General features: G+C 39.7%; 1 long non-coding RNA gene across 4 annotated transcripts; it reads left to right on the top strand.

Annotated features, from left to right (window-relative positions):
• Positions 1-1,570: 1,570 nt before the first annotated feature.
• Positions 1,571-11,794, top strand: LOC121795692. Of its 4 annotated transcripts, none has more exons than XR_006049606.1 (4): positions 1,571-2,374; positions 3,380-3,444; positions 5,749-7,113; positions 11,462-11,794. It is a non-coding gene; the product is annotated as an uncharacterized LOC121795692 (long non-coding RNA). The 4 variants fall into 4 exon arrangements; XR_006049605.1 differs by having other exon boundaries at positions 5,728-7,113; XR_006049604.1 differs by having other exon boundaries at positions 5,437-7,113.
• The last annotated feature ends 3,986 nt before the right edge of the window (positions 11,795-15,780 follow it).

Below are 15,780 nucleotides of genomic sequence, written 5' to 3'. Positions count from 1 at the left end.
AGATTATACGATGCTCCAAAATCCAAAATCTACACATCATTACAGTATGGCTGTTCATTCGCAACCAAGGCCAGTTCTTCTTCCGAGTTTGCGTCATCAGCTTCCGCCACATTCGCAAAACCGTTAGCGTCTTCTTTCTTGCACAATTTCTTCTTCATCTTTGGACAATCAACCTTCCAATGCCATGGTTCTTTATAATATCCGCAAATGTCATCTGACTTAGGGGCTTTAGGACCTTTTGAACTTTTGGAGTTCTGCTTCATCTGTCCGAATTTCTTCTGTCCCTTACCCGTAACAGATAATCCTGATGCCAGATTTTCTGTGGCTGAACTCGTTGCCTGTTAATGATCCTCTCTGATGTGAAGAGCAGATCGAACATCCTCCAAAGACAGAGTTTCTTTTCCAGTCATAAAAGACTCAACAAAATTCTCGTACGACTCAGGCAAAGAAACTAGCAGAATTAAAGCAGCATCCTCGTCTTCTACTTTAACATCAACATGACGCAAATCCAGCAAAATTTTGTTCAAATTTTCCAGATGATCCCGAAGGGGCATACCTTCCTGCATGCGTAATTGAAGCAAACGTTGCTTCAGGAGCAACTTGTTGGTTAGATACTTCGTCATGTATAGCCTCTCCAACTTCGTCCAAAGGGCAGCAGCATTCTCCTGATCAACAACTTCGATGATAACATCGTCAGACAAGCACAACATGATGGTCGAGTTGGCCTTTTCGTCTAAGGTTGTCCACTCCTCATCATCCTCCATTGCCTTCTTTGCTTTGAGCGGCGCCCACAAACCCTGCTGCTTCAGCAGGGATCGCATCTTGATCTGCCATAAGCCAAAACTATTTCTCCCAGTGAATTTGTCGACCTTCACGTTCAGAGCAGACATCTTGATCGATTAACACAGAAACCCTAACAGATGTGGAATTTAAAACCCTAGTCCGAAAACCAGGCTCCGATACCAGTTTGTTATGACAAAATAGAGTAATTGTGTAATCGACAAACGAAAGAACGTAAAGAGACACAGAATTTACGTGGTTCACCAACGTTGTGTTGGCTACGTCCACGGGTAAGAACGGAGAACAAATTGTATTATGACTGCAATTATAGATTTCAGATCTAAGATCACGATCTAAGAACACAGAATTATGTGCTCTACTCACATATAAATAGGCACACATGAGATCCTATTATTTGGAAACATAATCCTATCCCAATTAGGAAATAAATTCAAGGCATACTAACATCCACCTTCAAGAATCATAGAATGAGAATGTAACGTCCCACTTTTTGAACTCTAATTTTTTAACTCTAAAGTACTTGCATTTAATGCTTTTAATGTCGCGAAGTCCATGGTTTAATTGTCGAGTGGAATTGTTGTTGGATAATTTTCGTGACCTAATTTTTGAGTTGGAATTTTGACTGGGTCAACTTTGTTGAATATGTGACGTGGCTGCTTTGAATAATTGATGTGGGGTGAGATTAAATGTTTTTGAATAATTGATAATTTGTTTGAGAGCTAGAAATTGTGGAGTAAATCACAAAACGAATTTAAATAATTCATTTCCGTGAGGAATATTTATTGGACTCAATTTCGTGTTGGATCTAATAAATTGAATAAATAATACAAAAATCCAGTCTGGTGGAAAATAAATTGTGGGCTGCACAATTTAAATAAAATACAAAGGACCGTGAATCAAACTAATTTACTTAAATCTTTTCCTCCTTGACTTGGTCACCAAGACTTTCCTTAGTTCAAATTTTAAATAAATATTCTGCAGAGATTTTTCCTCTCCTCCATGATCTGCAAATAAAATTCCAAACAAGTAAAATTAGTCAATCTCACGTTAAAAAAAACTGTATCCCACTCCTTTCCCACGTTCAATAATAAATCATCCCACTCCGTGAATCTTTTCCAAATCTAAACCACCAATCAGCTGTTAATTCCAATTATTTAGGGAATCAATTTCCTCAATTAATCAATCCAGGAACGATTGTTTTTATACCCTAATCTCCTTCTCCACCTCCACTCGCTCATACAAACACTCTCGCAGTGAAGAATACGACAGAGAAGAAGAAGCATCATCCAATGCCTCCATCTCCTTCCCAACGCTGAATCTAAATTTCAAAATGAAAAGCAGATCGAGAGGAGTTTCGCCACCGATCGGACTAACATTCGAGACTTGTGGTTTAGGTATAAGATTTTCTCAACACTTTTCTTCGTCTCATACGAATGCATTCATAACAGCGCCTCATCTAAATCCATGACTCTTTATGAAATAAATTCAGACAGCTTTGTGCGACGGAAATAGATCAAAGGGGAAAAGCACAAACTCGTCCTCCCTTTCTCAAATTGAATCTGCTATACCTACGGTATACACTTCTTCCACCCCATTCCTATTCCATTCTTGTGCATCTCATGAAATCTGAAATAGATCTCTAATCAACTAAATCGAAGCAAACTAAATCAAAGATTCGAGCTTTAATTCATGAACTCAAATTAAGAACTTATCTTCGGGGTTAATCGGGTGAAATCGGGGCTGCCGGAGCAGGCGCGGTCTCGGCAGACAACAGCGCGGCGGCAACAGCGGTACGAACCGCAACGACGACAGGGGGTCTCCACCCTGTTGACTGACGGTGAGCGATCTCAAAGAAGCGACGTAATTCGTGTATGCTTGAGTTAAAATTGGGGGAGAAATGAAACAGAGAGAGAAAAATTGGGGAAGAAATGAAACAGAGAGAAAGAAGGCAGTAGGCGTAAATTCCTGGGAATTAGAGTTTTGCCATCCTTTTATTTTATAATTTTAAAATGGAAGTGAGGGAGTATATATACAGTACGTGTATTTATAAAAATGGGAGTATTGGGTTTATTTAATGGTTGATATATGTGTTCTGTAAAGGAGTGTATGTGTAGTAGTTAAGAGGGGGAGTAATTATTTAATTGTTTATTTCTTCAAATTCTGGGATGGTGATACTGTTATTATATATTTTTATATTAGTTGGTGATCTTTTAAAGAAAATGGGATGTGAGTGTAGACGTGTGCTTATAAAATGGGAGTACATTATTACTTTCTTTGGGCCTTTTAATTAACTTGGTTTGGGATTGAGAGTAATTGCTCTACTTTACTTGATTTTTGGGCCTTTGTTTAAAATTAAAAATTTGGCTGAATGAATTTTGTTGGTTGGGCTAGGACGCTTATATCCTTGTTCTTGTGGTTGGATTGAAATTAATTAAATTCAAAATTAATCGAAAAGACCAAGTCCTAATTGGGAAGAATTCATAATCGTATCAATGATTTACTTGAAGCCTTAGGATGCATGCATCTTACTCGTTACTTGATTCATTGTGTTGATTTATGTGTTATCTAAATGCTAAAGGTGAATCCTCGCAAGCGAAACGTGATACCAAGGGGAAGAAAATACTTGTGAATTAAGAACTCGAGGTGGGCTTTCTTTTAAATAAGGACAATGTCCTAACTATTTTATCGATGAGAATGAAATGTGAATATGTTATCATGCCAAAATTTTGGTTTTAACGCGCCTATCTGAAATGGCTTTGTCATTATTATTTAAATCGAATTCGGGGTCCTTGTAGGACTGCAAACCCTACTTGGATTAGTGTACACCTATGGTAGACCGTGTGCCAGCGTACGGGTTGGCCGGTCTAGTGACTTGGTTTGTGGCCACATTCCAAGTCATGTATGAGTAGATATGGTAGACGTCTATAGGAAAATGACTGCGCAGTCGTGATTTTGAACAATGGAATATTTTGGTACCTCGGGCCTTTCAAAAGCTAAAACCCCGATGGTTACCTAACAACGGCATGATAAAATATAAATATTTTTTATAATTTGTTTTCGGCATAAGTCCACTGAGTGCATTAAGTACACAACCCTGCATGTGTTTTCCCTATGTGCAGGTTGAGCGATGATGAGCTGGGTGGTGTTGAGCTTAAATTGAAGTATCGTTGGATTTATTTTGAACTCCGAGGGGCGTCGTGTCTTCATACATGGCGTCACTCTTACTCTTGAATGCTTCCGCTGAATTATGACTGTTTCCTTCTCAATTATGTTACTGAACCCTCTTCCATTCTTGGACTATTAATTTTGATAATTGTTGACTTCGGATTCAAATGTTAAGAGTTTACTCTGATTTTCCCTCGTTATTGAATATTAAATATTTTGGTCAAACCCTTTATTGAAACTTTAGAAAATTCTCCTTTCATAAAGTTCCTTTGATCGCGACCTCCCATATTTATTGACCCTACAAAGGGCGGTCGTGACAGAGAAAACCTTGGAACATTTTCAATGTCCAGAACCTTATGAGCTATAAGTAAGTCAAGGCTCCAATCATCATAACAACCTTCATCTATGCCACCACAGCCACTGATGTTCCAGTCAATTCCTGCAACCTTGCTGCCCAACTTCTCTTTATCCAAGAAACTATTTCTAATAACAAACTTTTCATCAAAACCAACAACATCATGTTTGGTTGTGGGTAGAGATATTGACGGTGAACCACTCGGATCTTTAGCAAAGTAAGCCACAAAATATTTACTTGTAGGTGCAAACCTTGATGATGATGCAGCAACATCAGAATCAGTGAGATCATCATCAAAACCAGCCGCAACATCTTTGTTCGTGAGTGGAGATGAATCACTCCAATCTTCATCTGGTAATCCTATGCCAGTTGACTTTATTTTGTCGGCTAATCTCCTTAGCCCTTTTGAATTTATTGCAATAAGCACTATTGTGACCATGGGATCTTCAACTTGACTCTCGAGTGCAGAACCAGTCAGTTGTTGTACGTAGTAAACAAAATAGCCAACAGTAGAATCGAGCTCCACATCATCATAGATAATCAACCTGATTGTGATACCAAATGATGCATAAAACATATTGAGAAAACAGACTGAATGGAGAATTAATCAAAGAGACCCTAGTTTCAGTGAAAAACGAAAATAAATTATTTAATCAAAGTTTGTCTAATAAGTTCAACAATGAGGCCTTTATATAAGCAAAGAGAAATCCTAAACTTATGGAAAATAAAACTAGAAGGAATCCTAAACTTATGAAATCCTAAACTTATGAAATCCTAAACTTAATATGAAAGTAGATAAGAATGTACATCTAATCTTAGGCAGAGATTTTCTAGCCACATCCAAAGCTCTTATTGATGTAGGTAGGGGAGAGATCACAATTAGTGACAACGTTAGCAAGTCCACCTACAAGATAGAGAGCGCGACGCTTAAGTATGAAGAGGCGCAACAAGCTAAGATGGAGTATTAATGCAGGGTGGTCATGATGACCGACACAACAAAACCTCGTGGACCACTAGAAGGGGAAGATCTTTCTAACCCTTCTATTTTTATTGTTAACACTTTACCTCATGCTCCTAAAAAGGGCACGCCTAAGCCTCCTAAGGTTCCTTCGCAGGAAAAACCAAAGAGGAAAAAGAAAACTCAACCGCAACTCGACCTCGAAATCAATGTGATCAAGACCGCGAAAGGGAAATACAAATGGTGGAAAAGTTGGACACTAAATTGGTCCAATTCGCGGGTTTCAGCACTAGGGTCGTCGATCCGCCCACCTAGTTGGGTCACTTCAAGTCGAGCCAACGACATAAAACAAAGACGCTTATTGGGAGGCAACCCAATTTGTTTTTCCTTATTTTCGTTTATCTGTAATTTTCGTGCACTTTGCACATAAAAAAAATTTAATTCGTAGCGGCCGTTGCACAATCCACAGCGGTCGCTGCCCTTTTTACACGTGTGCAGGTATCGGTCGGGCCCTGGGGCGGGCTGCAGCGGTCGATGTGTAGGTCGCAGCGGCCTGGAGAGACGCACCGTTTTTTCATAAGACGTGCAACGGTCGCTGCGCGAAGGTCAGTGACGCGAACTGCTTCTATAAAGGTAGGTTTTCTCATTCAAATTTTCATCTTTTCTCTCCATTCTTCCTTGCACACGACCCCAACTCAATTTCATCATCAATTTCACACACCCACACTCTCATTCATCCATTGCATCTCAATTCTCAAGCTTTCATCAAGCAATTTCACTTCAACACAAGGTATGAATCCTAACTTTGATTTCTAAGTTTAGTTTCAATTCTTTCATGGATTTTGCTCTCTATTGTTGAATTGTTCGGATGAAAAGCATGCTTTAGTATGGGGGATGAGTGTGATGATGTTTCTCCTTGCTTTTCATGGTTAGATTTTTTCCTAGGGTGGTGAATTGTTTTTTTTTTTGGTGATTTCCATCTTGGTCTTTGTTGTTTATAAATTGCAATCATGTTCATAGCATTGTGAGGCTATTATTACTTCCATGAATTGCAATACTTGTGTAGATTATAAAGATTGTTGTTTTGTGATATCTATGTTGATACGCCTCTGCATGGGGGATTAATTCACGTTGGGGGATGGATTGTTGTTGTTCTTTTGTGTTGGTGTTGATTTACATGTTCACATGCTGCACTTTAGAACACATATTGACACAAGCTTGCACTTCATTGTTTATTTTTGATATATGTGTGGTTGAGTGCAAGTTTGAGGGAAACCCTTGTTTGTCTATTTGTATGGTGCTCTTCTAAGAACTTGATTTTTTTTATAGGAAGATGACAACAAGAGGCAATCCCTAAAACGCGAAGAGCTATGGAATTAGCCTTCCGATGGATGACCACAAGGCAATGTGAAAGAAGGTCTCGGCTAGAGATACGATGCCTTCTCGGTACCCACACGAGCTTCCCCCTCGCTACCTTGGGGATTATTGAAGATTTCTAGGTGTTGTACAACGTCGGGGAGGGGAATGGTTTGAGCCACATGTTCCAAAGAAGGTGTCCGTCCTACAGGAGACTCACTCTGGAGTTTCTTAGAACCCTCAAGGTGCACAAAAACCACCGTTCCCGCATCCCCGAGACGATAGACTTCCGCTTCGGCAACCGCAACCATTCCTTCTCCATGGAGGATCTCTGCGAGGTGTTTCATTGCTACAACCTCAACCCCGGCGAAGAAGTGGAGTACGACTACTTCGATGTTTGGGGTGCCATGACTATAGAGGGAGATGACTTCATCCCGGCTTATGCCAAGTCTTCCTCCATCCGTAACCCTGTCCTAAGGTACTGATAAGGCTCGTTTCATGCATTGATTTTTGGTGATATTACATGCCTTTTTGGGGAGATAATGCGCAAATTTGAGATTAAGTGTGCAGATATTGGCTGGGTCAAGTAGATGCTGCAAATTGACCGAGCAGATGCAAAATGAGCAGAAAATGAGTAAAAAGTGTCAAAAATCTGCTAGGTCAAAGAAAATTATCAATAGAGCAGGTGCGTGAAAAATCTGCCGGACCCAGGAACGCACACAAATTACCCGAGGTGGGGAAAATGGAGCAGAAAAAAGTGAAGAAATGAGCAGATTTAAAAGATCCTATTTTAAGGGTACAAATGTCAAATCATGAAGAGCATGCCCTAGGGATTCGAGCTTGAAGCCTCCCTATATAAAGGGACCAACATGAATGAAGAAAGTAGCGCTTAACGCTATTGTAGTTAGGTAAGAAGTTCTCGGTAGCGCTTAACGCTACCATTCTCGTAGTTTAGGTAGGAAACTCTCATAGGCGCTTAACGCCACTGCTCTCTTAGCTTAGTTTAGTTGAGTTGCTGATTTCTTAGCTTAGTTTAGATAGTTCACTGCCTTCTTAGCTTAGTTCAATGGTTTCGACGGTAGAATTGATGACTCCGACGTTGGATCCTTGCTTTCTTTACCGCTTTTGAGACGATGTATTTAGATCTCGAGTTTCATCGGAGGAATTGACGACTCCGCCTTTGGATCTCGACCTAATTCTGGTTTTATGAAGCTTTCTTTACCTCTTTTGAGATGATGCTATTTACTCATGTTTCTTGGATGCTTTTCGCAATTGGTGGCTTAGATGTTTAGATCCATGATGTTTACATGATTTCCAGTAGTTTAGAGGTTGAGATTTAGTTATTCACGTGTTTGATTTCTGAGATTTGTTAGTTTAGGTGATGCATGCAAGGTTAATCTGTGTTTATTCCGCTTTCTGCTTGACCCAGGAGAGTAGATCTGGCAGTTCTAGCTTGAATTTCGTGTTTGCGTTTCGTTTTCGATGTTGGATTGTGGTGGATCTGAATCTGTGTTGGTGGATCTGAAGTTCTCTGTTTCTATTTTGCATGATTATGGCTGTTTACTGTTCGATCTCGCATCTGCTAGACCCAGTAGCTTAGATCTGTTAGTTTAGGCTTTAATTTCATGTTTAAATTTAGATCTGAGATTGCTCTATTTTCATGGTGTTTAATGCTCTGTTTTGTTTTGTATTTCTTGTTGGATTCATGAAGAAGATGAAGTTTGCTGGTAGTTAGAATCAAATCTGCTTTAGTTTGTTAGTTGCAGCTTTCTTGTCAGTAGCTATTTAGGGAAATCTGTTCTGCTGCTTTTCTTACGATCTGTTATCTGGCTGTTTTAGGAAACTTATTTGCTTGACCCAGGAAATTCGGTGAATGTTCCAAAGTTAAATTCAGTTTCGAATCATGCATGCATTTATATTTCAAGAAATTTCCATTCTCTGGACCCTGTAGATAGAATAGATTAGGTTTAATTTCCCAGGTCTAGTAGTTAAAACTCAACCCTCACGTTGTGTGGCAGCAGCCGATCACTTTTCCGATTGTGTCGTAGAAACAATCTCGAGTAGGTCCCTAGTCTATGTGGTTCGACCACCCCGCTCTTGCCGCTTATACTTCGTAATATTTGTTGCATTAGTGGAAAAATTATAAATCTTGTTGAAAGGAGGAACACGTGCACACGACACACGTGCAAAAATCCTCTCTTCAGGTACCTCCACCGGCCACGACTCAATTGATGTTTGCTCGGACCGACGGTGGAGGAGTTTCCCAAACCGAGCTAGACGTGATGTGGAGTCTCCTCAACAAGAAGGGGATGAACTTTGGGATCATTTTCACCACCTACGTCGACCTCATCTCGAAGAAGGACGTGTGCCCCATTTGTTGCATGGGTTTGATTACGGCGATTGCCGAACACCTCGGCATCCCGACCACGAACTTCACTCCGAACATGGGTGAGATGAACGTCACCTATGAAGTGTTCTTTTCGGTGGGGCTTTTGAAGACCAACTCGAGTGGGCAAGCTTTCTTTCTTCAAGGGGAGCGGGATCACTTTTCCGTTCCAATCCCATATTTGACTAAGGTCGATACGTGGGAAAACAAGGCTAATTGGAAGCTCGACACCGCTGCCCACCGAAGAGCCACTGAGGCTAACCCCATTCAAGGGAAGTTTAGGAAGAGAAACATGACGTTGCGCACGACCGTCCCCGAGAAGAACTCCGCCTTCGACGCCATTGATCAATACCACGGAGGCAGAGAGCATTCGCATGCTCAAGGAAGTGGGGCACCGCAGCATGAAGAAGAAGAAGAGGAAGAAGAGTAAGTTGAAGGCCACCGCCGCCGCAATAGGCGAAACCGCCGACGAGAAAGGCCGGATTCTGCCGAGGAGTTCCAAGCCGACACCTCCGCCCGACTAGGAGAGATGTTCTCCTACATGCAAAATATGTCCAACACTTGGGACAACCGTTAGGTGGAGCAACAACAAGTCAACGCCTTCAATCTTCAAGGTTGGGAGGCGCAAGGCGATTGGTGGGCGGCGGAGCAAGATTTTTGGGAGGCTCAAAGGCTCGCGGATGTGCAACAACGTCAATAAATCGCCGAGCTCCAAAAGATGGCTGCCGAGGCTCGAGCGGAGCGCCAAACCATGAGTGGCGATGATAAGGCTCGTTTCATGCATTTGTTTTGGATCTAAATTCTGTGTTTTCCATGGTGCTAACGTGTAATTATAAGTCCAGGTGCGTGAATATTCTGTCGGACCTAGGAACATGTTCTTTTTACCAGGGTAGAGGAAATAGGAGCAAAAAGTGAAGAAAAGGAGCAGAATCCTCAGGGGCATAAATGTCAAAACGCAAAGACCGTTGCCCTAGGGATTGGATCCGTGCCTATAAATACGAGGAAGAATATCAAAGAGATGAGGCCTTTAGTTAGAAAAATCTTTAGGAGCTCTCAGCTCGCTCTTTCGTTTTTTCACTCACTTAGCTCACGCATTTGGTTTCATGAGAGATTCGGGGTAGTGTAGCGTGGTGTGTTTGTTCTGTTGGAAGTGTAACACTGTCATGATAAGGGTGAAGAAACAATCATTTTATTTTTACGCACGCACTCTCTCTCTCACCGACTTCATTGCCGGAAGATCGGCGACTGTTTTGTGTTAAACTCTGACGTTTTATGGTTTAATCTAGTTCTCTTTTCCGTTTTCACTCTGGTTTGCAATGTTTTGTGTTGATTTTACTGATCTAGATGCTTTTCGCAACTGTTGGATGTTTGGCGTTGAGACCGGAGCGATCTGAGTTGATTTGTTGGTTATTTGGTTGAATCAGAGTTGATTCGAGAGTTTGAAGTTATGGATCTGTTGGATCTAGTGTAGATTTCATTTTTAATGTTTGAATCTGACTACGTGCTTTTGGATTTGCACGGAATTTTCTGTTATTGTTGATTTGCTTGACCTGGTAGATTAGATCTGGTGATGTTTAGCTTAATCGTCTCGTTTAATGTTCGATTTGAAGTATGCTCTGTTTCTATGCTCTGTTTCGTTCTAGTTCATGTTTGTTTGATGAAGAAGATGATGATAATTGGTAGTTAGAATCAGATTCGCCGTTTGTTTGTTAGTTGCAGCTTTTTCTGTCGGTAGCTATTTAGGGAATCTTATGTTCTGTTGTTCAGCTGTTTTAGGAAACTTATGTTGCTTGACCTAGGAAATTTGGAGGATGATTGTAAGTTTCTCTCGAATCATGATTGCATCATTATTTAAAACATTTTTAATTCTCTAGATCTAGTAGTTAGAATAGATTAGGTTTAATTTCTCAGGCCTAGTAGTTAAAACTCAACCCTTTCGTTGCGTGGCAGCAGCCGAACCCTCCAAAGTTCTCTTAATGCATTCTAACCCTTCCATCCTCGTGGATTCGATCTCGACTTCCCTATACTAGCCAATAGTATAAAGGGTTGAGGTTTTGAAGCGGGGTTGCTGTGACAACGACTGAATTCTGAAAGTGCATGATCTCCTAGACCTTGTGCTCTAGCGAATCCTCTGAGCCTAAGAGTTTACTTTTGCAAACACGTAGCATTCTTACGCCGACTGCACACAGCAGCACACACACACATCTCGCGCTTCAGGCAACATCGCCTATCTTATTGGCGCCTTTGACGACCTCAACGCTCGTTTCCCTCTTCCTCCTCAAGAATGAAGAACTCAAGCTCATGACTTTAAATGAGCACTTGCATCTTTATTTATTTTGTTTTAAGACAATTTATTTTTGTGTTTTGACAATTTTTGCTTAAGTTTTTTAGTACCTTTTGAGTTTAATTTCGTTTTTATGTTCAATGAAAATTTTCGCAGGTTTTTGGACTCTCGTCAGCGACCGCTGCAGTGCGCGCAGCAGCCCACTGTACACCCACTGGAAACATTCTGACCATTGCCACTGGATGATCACCAGCGACCGCTGCCTAATTGTAGTTTCCAGCGCGATTTTTTGAACTTTTCGAATTTTCACCCCATCCAGCCCCTACGCGAAATTTTTCAAGCTATGTTTTCTTTTCAGTAGTTTACTCATGTCCTTATTGACTCTACAAACTTATTTTACACTTTGTTGTAAAAAAGGTTTGTGGGGATGAAGTGGTGGACCGTGAGTTTAGGGTTTTGTTTTAGGTTTTTAGTTTAAATGTTTGTTTTAGGTGAATCCATGTCATGAACTTAGAAACACGCATGCTTAGGGACACATTAGACCGAGTTGCCAATGATATGAAGTTCTTTTCATCTTTGATTAAGTATGGCTTGACGTCTTGATATGATGGTTTGGTGAAAATGTGCATAATTAGTGAATTGCTTGTTTGCCTTAATCATGCTTATACCTTGTGAGATTTGAGCCTTAATTTCTTTCTTATGTGATTTATCTGCATTCATGTATATGTTTCTAGAACTTGCTCCTAGTCTGCCTAAGTTTAAATAGTGTTTAAGTTGATTTATGATGATGTTAGGCCATCTTTTCTTAGCTACTTTTATAACAAAAAATTTCAACCCTCTCAAAATTTTCCCTTTGGAGCCAATTTTAAGCCTTTAAGCCTATTCTTTGAAAGTCAAATAAATGGGGACAATTCCTTGGGTTAGTATAGTTGTTATTATCTTTTGTAAAGGAATTGGAGAGAGAAGGAGGAAAAGTTATAAAAAATAGTGTGCTTAAATATAGAAAAGTGCGAGTTGTGAAATAGAAAAATTCAAAATGTGTGCTTGATTTAGAAAGGGTGATTATGGGAAGATAAGAAAAGAAAAGAAAAAGAAAAAGAAAAAGAAAGAAAGGTTGTGGAAAGAAAAGAAAAATCTAAAGTTTGGAAAGTGAGTTGAAGGAGAAAATTAAAGTGTTGAAAGTGTCTTGGGGTTTAGAAAAGTGGAGTCATTTTAACTCTACTTGAGATATTTTTATGTTTGAGCCACTTTTTAGCCAAATATTCCTCACCTACCAAAGAGCCTACATTATAACCAAAAAAAAAGATCTTTCGGACTTATGTGACTCGTTCTATCGAAGTATAAATTGTGCTAGGGTATTGTAGTTGGAATTTATATAACCATAACTGTGAACGCACATCCCTGGAATTCTCTTATCTCTCATATTTTACCATTTTAATTATTTGCAATGAGTTGTTTTATTGCTTTCAAATTGTTTTTAGTTTTTAAAATCTCCAAAACTTTCGGTTTTCCAAATAGTGAACGAAGCTTAGTAGAAGATAGTCAATCTGTGATTGTTTTCCCCGAGATCGATATCCGGTACTGACCTTTAGCTATACCATTCCTACTCTGTATACTTGTAGGTATTTATAGTGATAATAAAAAGTGCATCAGTCTCCTTGCGTTAAATCCCTCTATAAATGGAATGGTGTAGTTGGTGATCCGTTAATGAGAATAGACATTGATGCCGCTGTCACACACTCTATAATCCAACCTGTCCATTTCCTCCCAAACACCATGTTCATCATCGTCTCCTCTAAGAAATCTCATCGAATCGTGTCATACGCCTTTCGGAAGTCCATAATTATGGTTGATCTCCTTTGGGAGTCTTCTAGATGCAAAAAACTCAAGTATAAAGTTGCCCATTTCCTGCCCAATGTCTTCCCACGTCTCTTTTACGAATCTGAGGTTAAAACCGTCGTATCCAGGAGCTTTAGTGCAGAGGTAATTTCTTCCCATGATGGTTGCTTTTCCAAAATCTCCGAATGCTCCTTAGATATTTTGGGAAGTAAGTTGTCCTGGATCTGGATTTTTGGTTTGTGTCCCATTTCCGACAATGCATGGCGCTCGAACGCCCGGGCGGGCGTTTAGAGAGTATAAAAACGCCCGACTGGGCGAATTCTCTGGACTCACAAATGCATTAACGCCCGGTCGGGCGTTTAGACGCCCGGACCGGGCAAATTCTCTGACATTTCCGAAAATGTTATTTTTTAATCTTTTTAAGATGCATGTAGATGTTGTATGACTTGTTAATCACCAAAGTGGTCTTGTTATATGACATTATGATTATGGAAAATGATTAAAGGTTATTTATTGATCATGATTAAAGGATGCTATAAATTACATGAAAGTTGATTGATCGATAACTTTATTAACTATATACTTGGAGATCACCCAAATGTGGATCATTGTGTATAAGTTGATAAAATGAAAAGGATTAATCTTGTCTACAGTGTCATATGTAGTATGTATACCCAAAGGCAACATGCTTATTTGATATGTGTATGATTTGATTTATCATTAAAGTATATTCTAGCATCAAATGAAAGTATGTATGTTTTAAGTATTGCCCAAAGGTTGCTTGAATGCATGTTGTTTAAAGTTTATTACAGTTATCTGAATCGGTGTTTAAAGTTCAAAGCACTAATTGTAAGCATGTATAAATGTTGCAGCTTCATCTAATATATATGCATCTGCAAACCCTGTCGTAAAAGTTCAATGGGCAGAACTATGGTGAATGGTCAGAACAGATCCGGTTTTCACTGGGTGTTATGGCACTTGACCATGCCATACTTACGGAAGATGAGCCTGCAGCCATTACGGAAGAGAGCTCCGAAACGGAAAAGTCTCGATACGTGACTTGGGAGCGCTCTAATAGGCTAAGTCTCAATCTTATGAGGATGACGATGACGGAAAGTTTTAAGCCATCCATGCCTAAGACAGAGAATGCAAGGGAATTCATAGAAAAGATAAAGGAGTGTTCACAATCGGAATTGGCCGACAAGTCAATTGTAGGGAGTTTAATGAGAGAACTCACTACAAGAAATTTTGACTGGTCCCTACCTATTCACGATCATGTAACACACATGTCAAACTTGGCAGCAAGGCTCTCGACCTTATGAATGGAGGTTCACGAACAGTTCTTGGTTCAATTCATTATAAACTCTCTTCCTATTGAATTCGGCCAGTTCCAGGTGAATTATAACACCATAAAAGAAAAATGGGACCTTAAAGAGCTAAATGCCATGTTGGTACAAGAGGAAGGGAGACTAAAGAAGATGGGTGGCCAAGTTGTGAACCTAATGGGTCATGGAGGAGCAAACATCAGTAAGGGAAAGTCAAGTAAAAAGGACAAACATAAAGATTCTTCTTTACCTAAATGCCCCGAAAAGAAGATCCAGAAGGAAAGGAAGTGTTTCTTTTGTAGAGAAACGGGACACTTCAAGAAGGATTGTCCGAAAAGAAAGGCATGGTTGATAAGAAAGGTAAACATAACAGTTTCGTTTGCTTTGAATCGAATCTTATTGAAGTGCCTAATAATACTTGGTGGTTAGATTCTGGTGCTACTACTCATGTGTCTCATATTGAACAGGGATTCAGTACGATCCAGCCTATAAAAGGAACTGAACAATACTTGTTCATGGGAAACAGGATGAAGGCACAAATTAAAGGCGTCGGGACCTACAGACTGATCTTAGACACAGGCTGTCATATAGATCTTAAGGAATGTCTCTATGTACCAGATTGTGCTAGAAATCTTGTATCTGTTAGTAGGTTGGATAGATTAGGTTTTAAAATCAAGTTTGTAAATAGTGTATTCACATTGTACAGAAATGATTACTTTATGGAAGTGGTACTTTGTTTGATTCACTCTACAGTTTCAATCTTGATGAGAAGTTTTCTGAATCCTTGTTTAATATTGAAAGTAGAGGCATAAAACGTAGTATGTCAAGTGAATGTTCGGCTTACTTGTGGCATCAAAGACTAGGTCACATATCCAATGAAAGGATAATGAGGTTGGTAAAGAATGAAATTCTTCCTCAATTGGATTTTAGTGATCTAGATATGTGTATAGATTGCATAAAGGGGAAGCAAACTAAACACATAGTAAAGAAATCAGCCACAAGGAGTTCTCAACTTCTTGAGTTAATTCATACTGATATATGTGATCCTTTTGATGCACCTTCGTGGGATGGTAGAAATTATTTTATCACCTTTATTGATGATTTCTCACGATATGGTTATATATATCTATTGCGTGAAAAGGCTGAATCAGTAAATGTCTTGAAGATATTCATAGATGAAGTAGAAAGACAATTAGATAGAAAAGTAAAAGTTGTGAGATCAGATAGATGTGGTGAATTCTATGGAAAATTTAATGACTCTGGACAATGTCCGGGCCCATTTGCAAAGTACCTCGAAAGTAAGGGCATTTG

The sequence above is a fragment of the Salvia splendens genome, chromosome 3 (assembly GCF_004379255.2).
Source record: "Salvia splendens isolate huo1 chromosome 3, SspV2, whole genome shotgun sequence".
NCBI classification, from domain to species: Eukaryota; Viridiplantae; Streptophyta; class Magnoliopsida; order Lamiales; family Lamiaceae; genus Salvia; species Salvia splendens.
This window is presented reverse-complemented; position numbering and strand designations above follow the sequence as displayed.